The following is a 6,686-nucleotide window of genomic DNA, read 5'->3' on the forward strand; positions in this document are numbered from 1 at the left end:
CTTATAATTTTAAATTCGATATTCTTATTGGAAATATATTAGGAGTTTAATTCGTATGTGAATTTATTTAACTTTATAGGACAAATGACAAGATGAATTTATTAATATAGTTGTATTTCCTTGTCTCCTGAAAAAATCTATTTAATTATGTTCTTGATTGTTTAAAGAAAAGATTGCCTATAATAGGATCTTGTGTAGATGGTGTTATCAGTCAAGTTTAATTTTATTGCAATTTTGGTTGAGTTGTCATTGTGTCCTATGTTGATATATTTGTTTGGACCCTGTTGTTGGATGATTTGGGGTACCTATTTATGTCTTCTGTTTCTAGTTTGGTTGTTGCCTTGTGATGGTGCTTTGACTGGTCTTGTTCTATATGTGAATGTCAAGTGTTGACTTGTGGTTGACCATAGTGGGTCAGGTCTCTAGTTAGAGTATTTTCGGGCAATGGACCTTGTATCAATTTAAACGTGTTCAATTGGATCCCTTTCCATGTAGGGATCATTGATGTAATTATTGACCAATGTGGTCGGTTGTTTATTGGTATGATTCACCTCAATGGAAGGAATGTAAATGATGTGGAACTTATGTACCCTTAACTAATTTAAATGAACAGAGGGGTTTTGCAGTTGAGTAGACCCAGAGATGTAGCCCTCTAGGGGTGAACTCCGAGATCACTTTGGTGTTATGTGTTGCTTTTGTACTTATGTTTTCTTTTTCAGTTTTAGCATGCATGAATGGCATTATGTTAGAATGTATGAAGTGGGTTAGATGAAATTAATTGTAAATGCATGTCTTTTAAATGCAGTAAATTGGATCATGAAAGAATGTAGTTTGGAATAATGGAATATATTTAGGAAATTAAGTATGCATGGAAAGATCTCGTTAGTTATGGTGAAATTCAAGTGTGTTATTAATTAGATCTGTGACATAAATTTTAATAAGAAAAATATGAACAGAAGGTATGATTAAATTGTAATTCTAATGGATGAACTTAATTTGGGTTATTTACATTTTCAATCTTGATATTAGCTATATTTTAACCTTAATGGATGCATTTATATGTTACCTATGATTTAGTCTTAATGAAAGAAATTATTCTTTGTATAAGTATTATCTTGTCTTGAGTTAAGTTAAATTTGGAATAAAGTAACTGCGTTGGGAAACTCTTTAGGTGTTAGTTGATGTCTTTCACTGTATAATTTGTTCTTTGATATCTCGTTGTATCATTAGGTTGTGTTTAACTTTAAAAAAAATAAAAATTTATTGCACTCCATTAGTGTGTTTTAGCTTAATCCCTTCAGGGTTTCCTGGTGGGGCATTACAGAACAGTTATGTTGGAGGATGCATACCACATCCTATGATTACTGGTGAGAGGGAGGAATATGATATATCAGTCACATTGCTCATTAGAAGAGTGAAGAAGAGAGCAGATATATTGTATCAACAAACCCACACCCGGAGAGACAAGAAGTTGGATACTCATCCAATGGCTACTTCATCCAATGAGTGCTATCTCATTAGTGAGGAGACTGATGATTGCCATGGTAGAATTGGCCATTTGTCTTGATGAGAAAGGCAATCATATGCATAGAGTACTAACATATGCCATTTGCGAGATGGAGGAGCACCATATTGTGTTTGCATGGGGACACAATATGCTAGCACACATTTATGATGACTTGGGAGATTATCTATATTTTGAGGGGAAGATTTTGATGACTTGTAACCTAGTCTAGATCTAGATGTTTAAGCATATTATTTGTATGAGTCCAGTGGGGTTCCCAATGGATGTTGATATTTATGAGCCATGGGCTCATGCATATCCATGCATGAGATCTTGGCAGAGTGGTGATTTATTATATTGAAGTTATGATTGATCATTTGCGGTCATATGATATCGTATGAAGACCTTACAAATAGATGGGTGTTTGGTTGGTTCAACATGTATAGCTTTGATACATGTAGTGAGACCAAATTCTAGAGGGTTTTCATAGATACATCATCATTCCCTTCTATTTTGATAGAGTGATGAGGTAGTTTGGTTTAGAGAAGGGGTGTCCTACAACAATTCTGATCTACATTCGACACTCTCGCAGTGTCCTGACACTAGGAGCTAGACCTATAACCACTACACATGATGTAGAGATTACAGATGATGATTAGGAGGAGGGGGGATATATTTTTTCTCTCTCACTCTAGGATAACACTGGGGTACAACTGATGTAGGAGCATCCCCAATTCATAGCAATCTTGTATCAACCAAAAATATTTTCCTTTCTATTTTTCTTTTTGTTTGCAGTTTCAACATTCCTTTCCATGTGTCCCAGATTTGGCTCATCGGATCTTGTAGAGTTGTATTATACTTGAAGACTTGATCATCTTCCTTATTCCCAAAACACGGAGCATTTGGATCATTTTTCAGCAAGTTCGCTATCGGTTTCCATGATAGTTTCCTATTACTGGTTGATAATTTCCTGTTACCGGTTGCCTGGACCTATTTGCATTGGTGATCTACTGGAACCCTTCCATAGCTTGCGGAGCCCTAAGAAATGATTTAAATGTTTCTTGGTGTATGGCCAACCTTTTCCCATGATCTACACTTCATCCTTTAGATTTTCTGGAGGAATCTCTTGGTGGAGGCCGACCTTGTTGGTTTTACACATTAGGTCTTGTTCTTCGGGTTTTGATCCCTTTTTGGGCCGACCACATCCACTTGGATCATGTAAATCATTGTAATTGAGCATTAGAATGTAAAAATCAAGTAGTTAGACTGGGCGTAGAAGATATATCTTAAGATTGAAGGTCTCAATTGTGACCTTTTCCTATACTTTGAGTATGTTTTCGCAGGCTTGTGAGCTGGTTTTTGTAACCCAGTTGGTATCGGTTGGTTGTAATTAGTTTTCATGATATAAATCAATCTGTTCTGCATTTCCTCCATCACATCTTTTTGTTTCCATTGTGTTTACTCTTTCTTATCGGTCTGGATTGATCTCTCTGAGGCCCCTCCTAACTGGTGACTGCTTCAACAACACAACTATGTGAGATGGTGGGAGAGGACCTACCCAAGAGGGAATCCTATTCCTTGGGTGAGACTAGTGGATTCATATAGTGATGACATAGGAGAGGAGGAATCTGAAGAGCCTACTGATGGAGATGATTATGTACATGATTAGGAGGATGAGAAGGAGTAAGAGGACGATCAAGAGCAAGAGAACATTCCTGATCATCTAGGATATGGAATTAGAGTTGTTGAACCTTCACCAAGCGAGTATAGGGGATAAGATGTGACATGAGATGAGGAGGACACAACCCTACAAAGGCCTAGCTTGAGACTATGTAGGTTATCATCATCGATGCCACAAACTATAGTAGTTCAGGCTCCTACCTCATCTGATCCTACTTGGAAGGAGGGGGATCCAGGTAAGGATTTGTTTAAGGAATTAGATTTGAATTTAATTATTTGATTATATATATATATGTATGACTCTCTCTCTCTCTCTCTCTCTCTCCAACTAGTGTATAGGGGTGTCATGACTTTATCCATCACATGCTTGGTAACCTTATCACTTCATCACACATTCCACAGTCTTCTTAGATCACATGTAGATCACAACAGAGTGTTGGGCGGCATGAGGATGTTTTTGATGCAGTTAGGGTAGAGTTGGAGCTTTCCTAGATGAGAGGAGAGGGATCAACTATAGCGTGATCTCACAGAGGCCCAAGTGGAGTCAAGGATGTATAGGGGCATTAGGAACATTATAACAGATCGAGATCAAAGGAGCTCATCGAGGAGTCACTCATGTTCCACATCTATCCATTGACACATACCCATGGGACAACCGTGGCAGGGGCCAGAGGGCTCAAACAACCACCATCCATAGAGTTGGTGATATGGATACCACATTTTATACTAGTGGGATTATATGTATATTTTGTAGGGAAAACTTACTGTTATATTTGGAAAATTTACATGTATGTCTATTTTAATACTCATGTGATTGATTTCTCAATAATTCCAAGATTAAATTGATACATGTGTGATTTAACTAAACAAACTAAGTGTTTGATTAAATACTAGAAGTGATGATGTAATGTAATTATGTTAAAGTACATGGCTAATTTGATCTAACTAAAGTATATCTTAATTAAAAAGAACATGATGTAATCTGTTATGCCCACCAAAATACCCTAGAGAAATTAAGCAACTAACATTCTAATGGAGATAAAAAAAATTAAATAACATATAATGCAACACATAACATCATCGATGAAGTACATCCATTAACATCTAATTACTAAGTACATGAAACATATCACATACATTCATAAACCAATTACGTAAGCAAAAAATTAAACATAACATCACTACCATCTCCCTAGGGTATCTCAACGTCATTACTTACTACCGACTTAAGCAACACAAATACTCTTAATCATTGCAACACTTAAGCTTTCTATTACCAATGTAAAAGACACTATTTCCTAAATTCCATGATAGACATCTCACTATCTTCTATGCCAGCATGCTATACTATTCTTTCAATGCAACCCAATCCATTACTTAGTCCATTTATCAACCAATTCTAATGATCCTAAAATCCATAACCATTCCCTATACTAAAAGGATCTCATACATTTTCAAGTCCTCAAGGGGACTCGGGCAGGGAGATCCTCTTTCTCCCGTTATTTTTATAATTATGGCGGAATGTCTGGGGAGAGGTATAGGTAAGTTGGTCGAGAAGGGGGAGTTTTGTAGGTTGAAGCCTTCATCAGTGGATCAGGTCTATTCCCACCAGTAGTTTGTGGATGACTCTATAATTATGGGGAAGGCTACAGTGTAGGATTCTAGAAGTTTAAAGAAAGCTCTGGATAGTTATGGTTCTGCTTCTGGGCAAATAATTAACTGGTCTAAAATCTTTGTTTATTTTATCAACACTCTGGAGAGAAGAAAGATCAAGATAAGTAATATCTTGGGATGTCAATTTGGGAGTCTTCCTGCATCTTACTTGGGGCTTCCCTTAGGTCAAGATCCTCCTGACGCTTTCTGGGGAACTTTGGTTGATAAATTCCATAAAAGATAGCTGGCTGGAGGGGCTCTCTTCTTAGCCAAGCTGGTAAGGTTCAATTGTTTAATTCAACTCTACAAAGTATCCCTCTTTATGCCATGAGCCTCTTCAGAATTCCTGCCAAGTATGTGGAGGTTATTGAAAAGATCCAAAGAACATTTTTGTGGACATGGGTTGAGGAGAAAAAGAGAATGAATCTGATTGCATGGGACAAGGTCTATAAGCCAATAAGAAAGGGAGGTCTGGGTCTTAGAAGAATTAGAGACATGAATGAATACCTTATGGCAAAGAAGAACTGGAGAGGGTATTAAAATCAAGGAGAATGGAAATAGATTTGGGACAATAAGTATAAAAGGCAATGTCTCACTCTTCAAAGTTTCCTCAAAGCAAAAGATATCCCAATCGGTTCCTATATTTGGAAAAATGTCACTAGAAAAAGAGATTTAATTGTTAGAGGAGCAAAATGGAAGATGGGGAATGGGAATCTCATCAAATTCTGGGAAGATTCCTGGTTGCTCGAGTCCCCTCTAACTGAAATCCTAGAGTGGAGCAGATTACAGAACCAGTGCAAGGAAAGATATGGATCAATGGCGGGTGACTATTGGCAAGATGGACAGTGGAAGGATTTATCTCAGGTGGATGAGACCTTGGGAAGTCTGAACAAAACTATGAACTCCATGGTGGTGGTGGAAGAAGAAGATCAATTAATATGGAAACTCACTGCAAATGGTAAATTCAATATGTCTTCTCTCTACTATCATAAGTATTCTAATATGGAGAGTCCTTGCTGGGCCAAGGCCTGGGTGAAAGGCCTTACCCCTAAGATTAATATTTTTTTTCTGGACAACCCTTCAAGATAAAATTCTAACTATTGATAACCTCAAAAAAAGAGGTATGTGTATGCCAAGTGTTTGTTTTCTTTGCTTGCGGAATGAGGAGACCATCAACCATTTTCTCTTTCACTGCCCTTTTTCTGTTGAGGTTTGGGGAAGATGTCTAAATCAATTCAAAATCAGCTGGAGTTTCCCAGAGTCAATTCAAGAGGTTTTTAATTCTTGGTACCATCCTTCAAAGAACAAATTTACTACTTTGTTGTGGAAAGTAGCTCTGCCCCATATGTGTTGGGGTATATGGAAAGAGAGGAACGAAAGAGTCTTCAGATAGAAGGTGTCTAAGGCTCAAATCGTGTTTGAGAAAATTAAAAGAAATATAGTGGAAAATATGAATATAATAGGTGGTATTGCAGAACCTCAAGACAGGGATGATCAAGCTATTTTCAAAAAGTGAAGACTAAAAGTTTGTGAACACTTTTAGAATGATCCTAGAGAGGGAGTGATATGGGAAAGCCCTCCCAATAGATGGATGCAAATAAACTTTGATGGTGTATCAAAGGGCAATCCTAGGATAGCAGGATGTGGGGTGGTCCTTAGGGACGAATGGGGAAGATGCAAAATTATAAAAAGTATACCCATTGGTAATCAAACAAATCATGTAGCTGAAGCTATGGCTGCTTACCATGGGATGGTCCTGGCTAAGGAAGCCAAATGCACTAAAGTCTAGTGTGAAGGAGATTCATTAAATATAATAAATTGTTTGAATAAGAAGTTCCCTCCTTCTTGG

The sequence above is a fragment of the Cryptomeria japonica genome, chromosome 7 (assembly GCF_030272615.1).
Source record: "Cryptomeria japonica chromosome 7, Sugi_1.0, whole genome shotgun sequence".
Classification (NCBI taxonomy): domain Eukaryota; kingdom Viridiplantae; phylum Streptophyta; class Pinopsida; order Cupressales; family Cupressaceae; genus Cryptomeria; species Cryptomeria japonica.